At 36.6% G+C, this 15,806-nt stretch overlaps 1 protein-coding gene and 1 pseudogene across 10 annotated transcripts in view; both read left to right on the top strand.

Annotated features, from left to right (window-relative positions):
• The window catches only part of LOC116086215, a 22,099-nt pseudogene extending 12,223 nt beyond the window's left edge, over window positions 1–9,876 (top strand).
• Robo2 (roundabout guidance receptor 2) overlaps window positions 1–15,806 on the top strand; it is a 1,164,975-nt gene that overhangs the window by 191,662 nt on the left and 957,507 nt on the right. The window lies entirely within an intron of this gene.

The raw sequence follows: 15,806 nt of genomic DNA, 5'->3' as shown, positions 1-15,806 counted from the left end.
AAACTAAAAATTATTTATTAATTTTTATTCACAGAACTCAGTATGCATGATGGTTATACTTTTTCACAAATAGGGGAAGAAATAGGGAAAGACCATGGGACATTGACAAGAATAACCACTTACTAATCCCAGTATGCCTGGCTTGAAGTAACTCATTTACACAGCCCTCTGACATAAGTTCCTTTATCCCCTCATTGTGGAATATTATGTAAAACCATTTGAAATACAAAACCATCAATAATGTCACATATGAAGAAAATAGAAAACCAAGAGTCAAAACAAGCTAAAATCTCAGGGGTTCAAGACCACCCCTGACTTTCTACTCTAATGGCAGTGGCAAATTGTTGATGAAAATTGAAATTAGCATTCTGTGTGGGAAAGAAAAAGCCCAAGTTGATGTTTTCCATTTTACTTAAAATTAAACTAGAGAAAGAGACCCACAGCCAAACCTTAAGAGGAAATTGGGGACTCCTATGGAAGATGGAGAGGAAGAATTGAAAGAGCCAGAGAGATCAAGGACACTATAGGAAAAACCTACTAACCTGGGCTCATAGAGACTGAACTGCCAGCCAGAGAGCATGCCTGGGATGGACACAGACCATTTGCATATATGTAACAGTTGTGCAGCTTTGTCTTCATGTGGGACACTTAGCAGCAGGAGTCGGGGCTGTCTCTGACTAGGCTGCCTGTCTTTCAATCTCATTCCCCCAACTTGGCTGCCTCCTCTAGTCTCAATTAAAGAAGATGTACCTAATCTTACCTCAACTTGATATTCCAAGCTGATTGATATCTACGGGAGAACTCCACTCTTCTGAGAAGGAGAAGAGAGGTAGATGGACAATGGTGAGGAAACAAGAGGGAGGCACTAGGACTGGAGGAGAAATGGAAGCTGCAGTCAGAACAAAAAAGAAGTACTTTTTTAAATTAAAGAAATATTTGAAAGTACATTTATATGGAATTAATGAGTGTCATTTTAGAAAGCTCAGAGATCAGTTCCTATTTACACTTTTTCATTATCACTCACAAAGGACTTGTATTCATCTGTACATTTGGTAGTTACATTGGTTTAAGTCTTTATGAGCTAGATATTTTAGATTTCTGTAATGGAAGACACAATAACAAACCATATAAATTCTTTAGGACAGTAGTGCACATGAAGCATAGGAAGCCGACACAGCAGTCATCATACAGATAATAAGTCATGTTATCTAACATTTACCAGGTTAGGTACTTTTGCTGTGCTGTGACAAAGATTTCTTGTCAGGAAGTATAGAATGAAGTTAGGGTAAGTAATAGCTATAAGTATGGTAGAAAAGACAGATAAAGAAATGACCGGTTTTAGGATAAATATGGGTTAGACATTAACACAATGGCAATAAGTCTTGTCCAGGGCAGCAGGGATTTGAGATAGCTAGTCACAATGTGGACTATTGACCTTTTATCCTCTACTGATATTCCAGCTCCTACAATGTGTTCAACTTTCCAAAACATTGCTACTTAACACTGTTAAAACACAATAGTGTATAAGTGATTATATTCCAACCAGAGCAGTCATGATTTGTACATATGCAAAGAATTCTGTGGAAAATGAAAGAATAATAAACCTCCTCTCTGGCTTGGGGCTTCCAAAAGCTCAGCCAAATGTCACATGCATTTTTTATTTAATTTTATTTTTCACTTATTCACTTTATATCCCATTCACTGTTCCCCTCCTGGTTACCCCCTCCCATAAACCTTCCCTCATTTCCTCTCCCCTTCTCCTCCACCTTGGGTAATCACCCATCCTGGCACTTCAAGTCTCTGCAAGGCTAGGTGCTTCCTCTCCCAGAAAAGGAAGCCCAAGTAGAAGAACATATCTCACATACAGGCAACAGCTTTAGGGACAACCCTCTCTTCACTTGATTGGAACCCATATGAATACCAAGCTGCTCATTTGCTACCTATGTTTGAGGACATCTAGATTATGCCCATATATGTTCTTTGGTTGGTGGTTCAGACTCTGAGAGCCCCAAGGGTCCAGGTGAGATGGCTCTGTTGGTCTTCTTGTGGAGTTCCTATCCCGTTCAGGGACTGAAATCCTTTCTCCTATTCTTCAGTAAGAGTCCCCAACCTCTATCACATACATTTACTCCTAAGTTTTTAACCTGAACTTACTCTTACCCAAAATACTTGGCTACAAGACAAATTGAGCATACATCTTTCTTGAGATCATATGATGTTTGACATCTTCAAATGGTCTATGTTTTAATCTATCCATCATGGCTATGACAGCTGTTTACAGGTTACTTAGAGTTGGATATAAATAAATAAATAACTGTATTTATGTCTCTGGGCTCTCTATTTGATCTTATACAATAGAGAAGGAGTAAAATTGAACTCTCTAGTACAGTTTGAGGAAAGAAACCCACTTTTAATTACAACTAAAGTTGGTCCTTTGCCATAGGAATAAAAGATGATTAACTTGTCCTTCCAACATTTGCAATTATGTTAAGACAAAACAGAAACATTTATCCTATTACATAATATACAACATATTAAAGAAATAAACTGTAGGACAGGAAGGGAGAAGTCTAGTTGCAAAATGTATATTCCCAACTAAGTCTCAGTATTTTTGCTTTCAAGTTGATGGCTTAGGGCTAAACACCTGTCATTGGAATTAATCCTAACCTTTCCCCAGCATTTTAAGCATCAGTGCACTCAACAAAAGCAAGTGTACCTTGAACATAGATGGAGAAGCAAGAAGCATATCCTCCCAAGTCCGAAGGTCAGTCCAAAGCACTAGCAGACTCATATTAAGGCAAGCACTAATTAAAATAGGGACCAATGATCCTTTAACAATTACAACACAGCCCTAGTTGCTTTCCCCATCAACTGTTCAAGGGAGGATGAAAATGGTCCTACATTCTTTGAGCACACATATGCTCTGCTGAACCCTCAATAGGCTTCCTTATTGCTCAATAGCACATGAGGATTTATATTTCTGCAATGGCCAACAGTATGTAGAAAAACGAAATCATCCTACGAATCTGGATGATTGATTAGATCAGATTTACTAACTGGGAATCTATAAAATTTATGTAATCTAATTTTAGATTTTGTTCTGGAGAAAAACTCAGGTCCAGAATGATATGCATAATGATTCAGACTCATTATACTATGGGCACTTCAGGTCCATATATATATATATATATATGTTCATTGATTTCTGCTTTCTTACAAACAAAATTCACATGGCAAATAATACCAAATAAATCTCAAACCACTTTACACTTCAAGAAACTAAACAACATCTTTTAGTGGGGGAGAGGAGCAAACAGAAAACACTGAAGGGACAGAATGTATACTTGCAGGTCTACAACTCTCTGCTTCTTTGATAAACTGAGCTCTCAGTATTAACAGCAGACCAGCATTTCTACCATCTTTTCTTTCCCTAGTGCTGAGTGCTAAGCCCACATTGTGTCCAGAGACTTGATGAGAAGAAACAGCTGAGCATTAATTGCTTTGCCTGTGGCCTCCTTTCACCAGAAGTTGCATTCAGTGAGTCAGACCTGCCAGTCATTGCTGCCAACCCTGCCATGGCCAGCAGAGAACAGCACAGTGGGAGGAGAGAGAGAGGAAGTTTGAAGCATGGTTGTGAACACAGATCTATGTGAAGGCAAATTTGAAAGCTTTCCTTGCTAATTCTGTACTCGATATGGTACATTTCCATAACTCTGGGAGCCTCGGCCTCCTAAGTGGCAGAACAGCAACAGCATTGCTCTGTTGTTTTGCATGTTAACTGGAATGGCATGTATATGGATGAGTAGGAAGAGGACAATGAGACATACATGGGAAACAGGCGCTTCATGTGTGTTTCCATTTCCTCTTGCTTTGAATGCTTTTCTCATTCCGTACGAACCTCTATTTTAAGGGTATGTTGCTTTACTGACACTCATAATTTTGATACATCTTATATTCACTAATTCTATTTATACACTAGGAAAAGTCATCTAAGCAAGCCATGCAGAAATTTATTTAACTCTTACTTTGACAATAGTTGCACCTGGAGATGGCTTGAGGTTTAGGTCTTCTTGTCTTCTTCTTTCTTTTTTAACTGAAGATGAATTCAGTAAAATAAACTCTATAATATTTTCTCCTGAGTTTAATTCTTCTGTACCCTGTAAATTGAATGGTTTCATTGCATGCAGAAAAAAAAAATCTCTAAGAATGACATTTTACATTGTGTATTATTTGCAATAAAGCAATTTTATCTCTATACCTTCTAGGTTTGTGGGTCCCCACTCACTCCAACACTTGATATGTTCTTGGGGACTATGAAATGTTTTCAGTATTGGCCCATGTACAACATGGAATAATTATGGAAGAAAAGCTCTTCTCTAAAACTAATTGTGTGCCTTCAGAGCCAAATGAAGCTTTCATTGTAATTACCCTATGTTCCATGTATCATTCACACCACTGTTTATTTCTGAACTCCAACTGTTGGCCTGTGGGCCTGCATGTCTATCACTCTGTCTTTGCCCATCTACTCAATAAAACAGAGCTGATTCAAAAGAAGACTCAAGAAGTATTTATAAAGATTAAATTTATTGTAAAAATAAATTTCAAATTTGAAAACATGATCAATGAAGCACCTTTTTTCTTTGAAAAAGGACATTAAATCAATAAGAGGTTACCAGGTCCAAGGGTCAGTATGCAGTGTTTTGAAATGTGGGAATAAAAAGTAAAAACTTATTTAATATGAACATCTGAAAAGAAACTATGAGTTTGGACAAATATTTTATGTTTGTGTCACACTGGACAAAGGTTCTGTTGAATACTCATTTTGCTGTAGCAAATTATTCAACCCACCTGTGTGCCTCTCACTGTATTTCATATGAGCATAAATAAACTAGGGAATTCTAGAAACATTATTTATCTTTGCCTTCCAATTGCCCTAGGGAACTGCTATGAACTAGAGAATATCAAATAAACACTTACTGTTAGATCACTAAAACTCCCATTTGGGGTTTAGCTGTATGTAATCACACCTTTAGAAATATATTTATTAATTCTAGGCCTTCCAAAGATCATAGAGCCACCACTCAATCTGTTTATTCTTTATCAGACATACTCAGAAAGAGAAGCCCTAAATTTATCCAGCCATTCAAGAATTCCAAGAAAAAATAATATATTGATGCTATTATACATATCTATCTCTCCTTGTTCCCTTCTCTCTCTCCTCTCTCTGTCTCTCTCTGTTTCTCTCTGTACACACACACACACATACACATGCACACACACATACACATATATATACATACACATATATTCCTTGTACATACATATATCTATAATACATATATATAAATATATACATATATATACAAGAAGTGCTAATTTAAAGGACAACAGTACACTAAATAACTAAAATTTAATTTCAAGAGTAGATTTTGGTGTCTACCACTTGATTATAGAACTAAACTCAAGCTTCTAATCCACTGTTACCACTGTATCATTCAGTTTATCTTTTTTCTTTCCATTACACTTGAGCACAAGTATACTTTAAATTTACCACCTTAGTTATTTCTTTTGGAAAGGACTTTCAAGGGACATTTTATTTTAGAAATCTAGAAGCCTATTGCTAGAAGAATTTAACAGTTGATATTAGGTGAACTGAGCTATGTCAGCCACTTACTGGGGCCATGGTCATAGTCTCAGCTATCTATGTAGCATCCCCACTTGTTTGTTTCACTAACCACTGTAGTTTTCCCCTCTTTAGCACAGTGTATCTTCTTGAAGCCCTGTTGTTCTTGCACCTATGATGATACAACATATCCTGGAAGAAAAACACAGCAGAGCAAAGCTATTCACCTACTGGCTAGAGAGGGAAATAGAAGAAGGAATGAGGCCCTGTCTGTACACTGTGCTACAAGGTCAGACTTCATTTACCTAAGAAGACTTTGCACTGGGCTCCACCTTCAACTGCCCAATAGAGACACAGTAGAGCCTGAGCCTAAACAGGTGGATGTTAGATCTAAATTTAAGATCAAAATGGTATTCCTTCCTCCTTACTTCCATTTCTCCCTCATCACTGTGATATTTATTTTATTTTATTTTTTATAATTCTTTGTTTTACTGTTGGCCTTTTTGGTTTTTGCTTGTTTGTTTGTTTGGTTGGTTGGTTGGTTGGTTTTGTGTGTGTGTGTGTGTGTGTGTGCGTGTGAAAGCCTCTCTCATCATAACCCAAGAGAAGCTCCTAAATATAGTGCATTTTTACTGCTGTGATGTTCTTAATATAGCCGAATTCTTCTTCGTCCTATTTAATGTCTTCTACTAGTAAATAGTTTATAACATTAATACTATCACTTTGAGTTTCCTCAACATCATATATACTCCCAAGTCATGAGAAGTGCTTTGACTGAGAAACCCTGTCTTAAAGTGATAGGTAGCCATCCTGAGAGACACTGACAATGTTAAACAGAAAGTGTTGGATAGCAGGAAAAAGACAGAAAGCAGAGGATGACTGATTATAATGACTTATACTAAGGGGGAAAAAAAACCAGGCAATAGCAAGAGAAATATAACCGGGGTTGAAGTTTCCACCAAGAGGAGGAAAACTGGAAAAACTGATTCTGTCTACATATGAAAGTGTGTGTGTCCTGACAGTGAATCTGCTACATATGTGTGTGTGTGTGTGTGTGTGTGTGTGTGTGTGTGTGTGTCTGTGTGTGAATGCGGGGGCAAGTATCTTCACATGACAGAGATTTAGCTCAGAAAAATCAAAAGACAATTGAAAAATCATGTCCACATTTGAATTCTTATTAATCTAATTTAATTTTAAAAGATAAAATGTATGGAGAGGTGGTAGTCCACACCTTTAATCCCAGGAGGGATTTAACTTAGGAGTGATTTGACTCAGGAGGCAGAGGTAAGGGGATCTCTGAGTTCAAGGCCAACCTCGTCTAACAGTGGATTCCAGGACAGCCAGAGCTATACAGCGAAACCCTGACTAGGAAAAAAAATACACAGTGAGAATTCAGGAAATAACAAAGAATGCTTTGGGAACCTTAGGACTGCTGTGGAGATTTTTTCCATTTTATTAGACTTAGCATCAGTGGAAAAATGGAGCTACATATGTTAGAAAGCTAAAGTATGTGGAGGACTCTGTATCTGAAAACATATACTCAGGAGTAGTAGTGATATGATTATTGACCACAGGGAGCACATATTAATGTTATAGGTGCTTTTTTAATGATGTAAATGTGGGACTGCACATAGGGTCCATAATGTTCAGATGTAGGAGTGTGACATGTGCCCTTAGTCACATGAAACTACAGATATTGGCAAATTATAAAGCCTGCTGTAGATAATAAATGCTTTGAAGGGGAAAGGCCATTCTTAAGATACTTGCCATAACTATTTGGGTTAACCTTAATACCTATAATTTAGAGATTATGGGATATTTTTGATGGCTTTAAATGGCTTCAGCCAGGACTGTCATTTCTTAAACACAAGTGTATTTATCTTCTCTTCATATTGATGCACTTATTTTATGATGTCAAAATAATGTGTATATTTTAAATTATAGACTCTCACTCAATTATGTTGATTATTTGTAATATGGCTGCTATCTCAGATTTCAAATGAAAGTACTTTGAAAAGTGGCAGATCTAAAAACAAGATTTTCTTAAGAACCCACAAGCTTCTTATTTATAAAATACAAGTAAAATCAGATAAATTTGCACCCCTATTTCTGTTATATTTCAAGGCAATCAAGTATCAATGCAAACCAGGGAAGAAATAAGAAATGCAACAGAATTAAAAAAAATTACTGCATGATAAAAAAAAAACTATATTTATCACGCAACTGATGAAAGGGACTAAAATTATGTATTGCTTTCAATTGTAGAGTTTTATCAAACTAAAATCTTCCAAGTTTAAGGGCTAACATATTACCTTAATTTTTTGTGTATATTTCTTTCAAAAAATACACAATTACATCACTTGTTTCCTTCTTTTCTCCTTCCAAACATTCCCATTTAACATCAATTTACTCTATCAAATTAATTGCCTCTCCTTCTTTAATTTCTAGAGGACATAAATATATCCTTTAATTTTACTAATACAGCTTACTTATCTCTTATAATGATTCTTGTATGTGTATAATTTCATCATTAACTACTTAGTATTAGATATCCAATTCAGGGGCTCTATTTTAGGGAAGATTACTTTTACTTTCTTATGGCAATATTAGGGTTAGTTGTCACTATATAATGAGTAATTATAGAAAGAGAGTTAATGACAAGTTTAATAGAGTCAAAAAATACCCTTCAGGCTCATTGAAAAAAAAAAAAGGTTTTGAAATTTCCAGTGACATAAAAGCAAAAGGGGAAGACTTTGAATATCTTAAACCTGGAAACCTTACTTTTCAAAATCTTTCTTTTAAATCAATGTTAAAACATGTTTTTTTTTGTTTTGTTTTTGTTTTTTTTTGTTTTTGTTTTTGTTTTTTGTTTTGGCTTCTCCCCCTCAAAATATCTAAATACACTGTAGCTGTCTTCAGACCCACCAGAAGAGGGCGTCAGATCCCATTACAGATGGTTGTGAGCCACGCTGTGGTTGCTGGAATTTGAACTCAGGACATCCAGGAGAGCAGTCCGTGCTCTTAACTGCTGAGCCATCTCTCCAAAGCTTGTGCACTTGCCAGAGCACCATGCCTTTGGAAGCCCTTTCGGCTTGGAGGAGGCACAGTGGGTACCAGACAAAGGAGTGTCCAAGATGTATGCAATGTGATGCCAAGTTTGAGTTTATCACCAGAAAGCATCACTGCCGCTGCTGTGGGAAATGCTCACTTTGGCGCATGTGCTTCGTGGACCCTAGTGCACCAGTGTGCTGACTGTGCCCTGGTGTCCGGCCCCGAGGCTGAGTTTTATGACAAGCAGCTGAAGGTGCTCCTAAGTGGAGCTACCTTGCCTTGCAACTTTTGGGGACTCAGAGAAGTCGTCTTTTCAACAACCAGAGATGCTTGGTTCTGGATGGAGACAGTCATCGTGAATTCAAGATTGCACATGTCTGTACTGTCCAGATTCTCACAGAAGGCTTCACTCCTGGAGACAAAGACATATACACTTATACCACCCTCCTGGGAGCCTGCCTGCCTCTAAAGCAGGCGGCACCCAAGCCACCCACAGGCATGCTCCTGCAGTACACAGTGCCAGGGGCAGAGGCTGCAACACAACTGAGGCTGATGCCTGGAAAGGACGCAAGTGGCAGCAGAGGCAGGCAGCAGAATAGCTGGGAGTCATGCCCAAGGCTACCAAGCTCTTCTATGAATCAAAAGACCAGTAACTGCAAGGGAACTGAACTTGGAGCATACCTGGTTACAAAGTCCAAGCTGCTTGCCCCGGCCGGTGCACCCAGGGGGGTCTTCCCTGTGTGTGCTTGGAAACACAATTCAAGTGTCTGGAAGCAGAGTATTCACTTACCTAGTGCACTATGGACACCATTGATTCATGCTGTAAAGAGTTTATGTTGAAGTGCATTGTTGGTACTTCAGTAGTGTTGGTAGAAGCCGCACTACACAGTACTGCTAAACCAGGTTTCTCTAAACTTCCGGGTTCACAAGAGACTTTTGGCTCTGCTCCCACAGAAACAAATTCGGTGACGACCACTCAGGCCCCTGGTTTAGCACTGGGCCCTTCAGATCTCAATAGCCCATTCACAATGCCCTAGCCTGTTTCTAGACTGTTCACTCTGTCACTAACTGGGGCGATGAAAGGTCCATTTGCTGAGTCTCTAAGGGGAAGGCATTAGCTTTCTGTTTTCTACTTTCACTTACTATTTCACTTTATTAAAATGATTGTACAGTAATTTGTATGTAAAGTGTATGATTAAAACTTATTAGCCAGGCAGTGGTGGCACACACCTTTAATCTCAGAACTTCGGAGGCAGAGGCAAGTGGATTTCTGAGTTCGAGGCCAGCCTGGTCTACAGAGTGAGTTTTAGGACAGCCAGGGCTATACAGAGGAACCCTGTCTAGAAAAAAACCAAAACCAAAATCAAAACCAAACCAAACTAAACTAAACTAAACTAAACTAAACTAAACTAAACTAAACCAAACCAAACCAAACCAAACAACAACAACAAACCTACGTTTTTTTCAGAAGCAAAACTCCCTAGGAGTAAACTCATACCTGACAGTTTAATGAATGGAACACTGACAAAATGGGTCAGGTTAGGTGTGCAAACTAGAAAGAGAATGGTGTTTCACAATGCTTTCTATCCCTTCAGTTCATCTCTTTTTCTTTGCTTTTTGATACAGAAGAGAACATTTTCTTCCATAATCCTGTATTGGTAATATTTTTACAGGCAATTTGGCCATATTTTGTTATTAGGTTTAAAATGCACTTAAAGGCAGGGCGGGGCTTAATTTTGCTTATCTCTTCCAGACAGACTGTAATTAGAACTAGCCTGGGTTTTACTTAATTTCGAGGGAGTTCTTATGTAATGCCTTCACACCCTTACTATAATTAGCACTGCATCCCTCCCATTAGTGTTTTTACTCTCTAAGATTCCGCCATAATGGTCACAGCTAAAGTTGCCGTTAAAGGGCAATTGCTATTTATTATGGTCATAAAGTAGATACTTTACCACAGGGGGAAAAATGTAGTAGGTTTCCATTTAGAAAGCAGGAGCAGACGACAGTGCATTCATTAGTCATGGGACCCTAGGGGTGAAAAGCTGTTCTCAGAGAATTCCTGTTCCTGTGCTTTTCCAGCAGGCAGTTGGGAAATCTAAAAACAGATGACAAACTCTCAAGTCACTGTTCTAAAGACAACAGCAAAGGTGATTAACTGAGTTTCCTTATAGTGTCAATATCTTGCTGTTACACCAAGCCTTCGTCATAGGTGAGCTAGTGGAAGAAACAGCTTGGAAGTGTGTAGATGTTAAGACTGCAAAAGTTTGGTGGAGTCAGTTTAGAGGTCAAAAGATAGTGTCCTTTGGGGTTTTAATTTTTAAATTTTTAATTGATTTTTAAAAATCAACTTTCAAAGTAGAGCGTATTGTGATGGTATTTTCAAACAAATTTACATGCACATACACACAGTATTACAAACTATGATCCACATATGAGAAAGAGCATGCCATTTGCAAGAAAATGAAAAAAACTGTGAAGAATTAGGTTAAAGAGACATACCTTGTTCATGCCTTCCTTCAAATCCAAAATAAGTGAGCAGGCCCCTTGGTATTCTCTTTTGTCCAGGCATGTGATTGATAGCCCTTTAGACTTCTCTTTACTGACTGGCATGCCATGTTTTGGTACATTTACAAGATTCAGTGTCCTAAATCAACATCTACCATGTCCTATAGATTGGGTAAGTTTAGTGTTCCCACTTTTGCTGAATATATTATGTTGCTTTGATTAATTTTATTTTTTAAGATTCATTTTCCTGAGCATCAGAGAATGAGCCATTAACATTGTCCTTCTCACTAAAATTATCTATACTATTTCAATTTTCTTGGCAATCATATTATATGTTCAGTTTGTTGTTTTCCTTGTAAGGTTTCTTTCCTTTTCCAGGAAGGGTTAGTACCAGGTATATTTAAATCTGTCAAATTGTTAAATCTCTTCATAAACCACTTAGGAATACACAACTATCACTGGAATGAGACTTTAGCAATGCTGTATGATTAATGTCTTTCATGAATTCTTCATAATACTAGATTGAAAGATAATATTATGAATGTGTAATGGGAAGTTAACAGAAGGTGTCACTTTTTTATAATTTTCTAAGGAGGGAGGCCTTGTAATACATACCTTTAGTTCAGCTGTAAAATAAAAAAATAATGCCTAGAAGAAATTGTTTTTACTGATAAATCTCAGCTCTGTATTTATGTGGACTTCAATTTTCTCATTGTTTTTGGAATTTTAATAAAAATATTAATTTAATTTTAAGACATATACATACATATACATTTATATACATAAATATGGGTATGGATATATACATGTATATGGACTCTATCCACATGTACACCTGTGTGCCAGAAGTGGGCATCAGATCCAACTATCAATGATTGTGAACCACTATGTGGTTGCTGCGAATTGGACTTAGGACCTCTGGAAGAGCAGCCATTCCTTTTAATTTTTGAACCATCTCTCCAGGCCCAGCTAATTTCTTTTTTAGTGAGTGTTTAATTCAATAAGAAACAAAAACTTTTAAAAGTCACTCACATACAACAATTTAAATAATTTTTAAACCTATTAAAAAATTTTTAGACCTATTTAAATGGCCTAAATGAATAAATGTGTACCTACTATATGAGACCATAGAATTTTACTTTATAAAACCTGCCATGAAAATAAAATTTAAAAAGAAGTCAAAGATGAAAGCTATCTTATTGTTCATCTTCCTCAGTTTTAGTGAATAGATAAAGCAAATGAAAATTATTTTAGCCATGCAGTGGTGACACATGCCTTTAATCCCAGCCCTTGGGAGGCAGAAGGAGGAGACCTCTGAGTATGAGGCCAGGCTAGTCTACAGAGTGGATTCCAGGACAGCAAGGGTTACACAAAGGCATTGTGTCTTGAGCAACCCACCCCCCAACACACACACACATGCATCCACAAAGAAATATTTAAAATGTCTATATTGGTTAGTAGCAATGCTAGGTGAAATATCTGAATGCATCCATTCCAACTTATCTTATTCTTAATGCCATCTCTTTTCATTTATTTTTTAATTAAAATATAATTGCATTTCTCCCTTTTCCTTTTTTTCCTCCAACTATATGCATACCAATCTCTCTTAAATTCATAGCTTTAAATTTTTTATAATATATGCAAAATATGTTGTATATAATTTATTATGTAATATATACCTCTAACTGTTACTGTATATTGTATGCTATATTATACATACTTGATATCATATACCATATATCATATATATCACATATCATATAATATGTCATCATATAACATTCTATATCATATTCCATAGTACAGATTATATATTGTATATTACATGTTATATTATATATTGAACATTAAATATTAAATATTAAAATTTAAGTATTATATAAAGGCAACCTGCTCTGTTCCTTTAATGTTATCTGGATGCATATAATACAATTTGGTATTAGAAATCCAGTTAGAGGCCCTACCCCTGGCATAGACAATTTAAACCACTTGCTGCATCCTTTAGTTGCCTATATTTCTTTTTCTATGGATAAAGTATTAAGAGATACTCTTCCATGTTATCATGTCCATTGGTCTTGTACTTATTCAGGTCTTATTTAGGTAGTCATATTGTTGAGGTATCATGGGTGAAATGTCCCTTTTCTCTAGAAGACACATGTCACAGCAGCTTCCCTGGACCTAATAGATCCTGGCATCTTCCTGGCCTCTCTTCTACAATGTTCCTTGATCCTTAGATAGAGGAGTTGTGTTATGAATCAATGAACTGCATTTGAACACCCCATGATCAAGTGATCTTTGCATTTTGACCATTTGTGGTTTTCTGTAATGGTCTCTGTGTGTTGCTAAGCAAGGTTTTTCAATGAGGGCTGAGAGCTACATTTATCTGTAGGTAAAAAGATAAGTTCTTAAGAAACAGTTAGGAACTATGCTATTTTATTTTTAGCACCATAAAGTAAGTAGCACCATAAGTTCTCTTCTAAGAATTATGACTTCACTAGCCCTAAGTTCCCTAAAGTTTCAGTGCCAGACATGATTTCGTTTCTTTTCGGTAGGCCTTAAATCCATTATTTTCTGATGGCTGCCTCTTTTGATGCAAATCGAGCCTACTATATGTTATTAAATATTAGTAATCCAAGACTTCAGAGTTTTGATGTTGGTTTGTGAAATAAAATGAAGCTTTGTAGAAGAAGAGTGACATAATATGACTTATTAAAAGAAAATTGCAAGTGTCTAGAGAGTCACATACTATTGGATGTGAATGTTGGGAACATTAAAATGACCCAAAGAAAGTATAGTAATGACAGTGATTTGGATGAAGTGGCTAAACTTGAAGATATGAGTATTTTTAATATAGACATCATGGATTCTCCTTAGATCACAATGTGATAGATGTATCAGCCACAGTCAAAAGTGATTCTCAATAGTCTTTCTGAACAAATGCATTGGTTGAAAATTGGTGTATAGAGTAGATAGACTTCAATATGCAGAGAGAAAAAAACAGGAAACATAGAGAGATCAGTTTGGGACATGTTAACTTAAAAAAAAAGTCTGTTAGACATTCAATTTGAAAAGAAAAAAAGCAAAAGTACATGAATCTACAAGTTCTAGAATTCAGGAAAAATTGGTTTGGCTGCAAATTTTTCTCTTAATTAGCATATAGATAGTATGCAAAGCCTTGGACCAGATGTGATCACCAAGAGAAATAAGTGGCCTTGGCACTCCAAGATTTTACAGAATAGAGAACTAAGAGGAAACATCTGGAAAGTTTGCAATGTTGTAGTTAGACCCAGAGACAAAACAGGGAATTGTGGTATACAAAAAGTTAAGCAACCAAAAAAAAAAAAAAGATTTTAAAGATGAGGAGAAAAGAACTGAGAACTAACTATTGAATTTCCAATGGGATGGTCACTGATAACCTTGGTAAGAGCTCTTATTGCAGTGTGCTCATGGTCATTTTTAAAGCCTGATTTGAATTAGTTTGATGGAGTTGAGAAGGGTAAAAAAGAATTATTGACAGCTCATTTGAAGCAAATAACCTCCTTGCTCTTGATGTCTGCCAGGCTGAACTGGAATAATTGGATCCCCTGCCTATACCTTTGATGGGAAAGCATGGATATTGTTCATTAAGATTTTCTTAAAATTCTGTCTAAAAAGCAAACAAATAAAAACACAACAAACATCTTGCTGAGCAACAGACTCAAACACCAGTGGGAAAGGTGTGCAGAGAAAGACACTGATAAATAAAGGTGTGCAGAGAAAGACGCTGATAAATAAAGGTGTGCAGAGAAAGATGCTGATAAATAGGAAGGACAATTGTTCTGTGAATGTATTAAAATGTACATGAACTCAAGTTCCTAAGTGGTGCTGTATTTAACTAAATGGCCGTTGTCTATTCACAAAGTTAGTAGTTTGTTCCTCACTTATAATATTAATCCAAAAAATTATTTTAGATGATCAAAGATATAAAAGGCATTTTAAAAGATTGCCTAGCTGTGATTTACTTAAGTAAACCAAAGATAACCCTCATGTCAAAATTTCTCCTCCTGAAAATATCTTAGCATGCACAGGAACTTCATACCCTATTGGTAAAGTATATGCGAGTATCTTTCCTCAACTTTCATATACTCACTAGTACTACTAATCATATAGATTGTGGATGTTCTGCCACGTTACTCTATTCTTCTTGGGACCTTCTGGTCCTTTATTTCAGCATTTTGGTATCCCTTATGTACCAGACATCTTTATTCATATTTCCTCTCTGCTATATTCATATCACATACACAACCTGAATATCATTCTGGCCTCCCTAATGTGATATACCTGTATCAGTTTGTACTCCATCTCATATGCATGTGCATCCATCTTACTTTGATCCACAGTATGGAGTACCACAGGGTTACAAGGCTCTGTGGAGTGCTGTTATAGCAATGGTGGCTGTACAGTAATGATGACGATTCCATACAAAGTATTTTCTTTCTAAAATGCACTCCTTAGAGCTCAATCACACTCCTTTAGAAGGCCTTACACCCAGAGGAACATGAGCAGAACAAATGAAGTGAATAACTATAAAATAAAGGAACATAAATATTTATAGTTATGGAGGTAGGATACATCAGGAAAGATC

Source organism: Mastomys coucha, unplaced genomic scaffold, assembly GCF_008632895.1.
Source record: "Mastomys coucha isolate ucsf_1 unplaced genomic scaffold, UCSF_Mcou_1 pScaffold12, whole genome shotgun sequence".
Lineage (NCBI taxonomy): Eukaryota > Metazoa > Chordata > Mammalia > Rodentia > Muridae > Mastomys > Mastomys coucha.
This window is presented reverse-complemented; position numbering and strand designations above follow the sequence as displayed.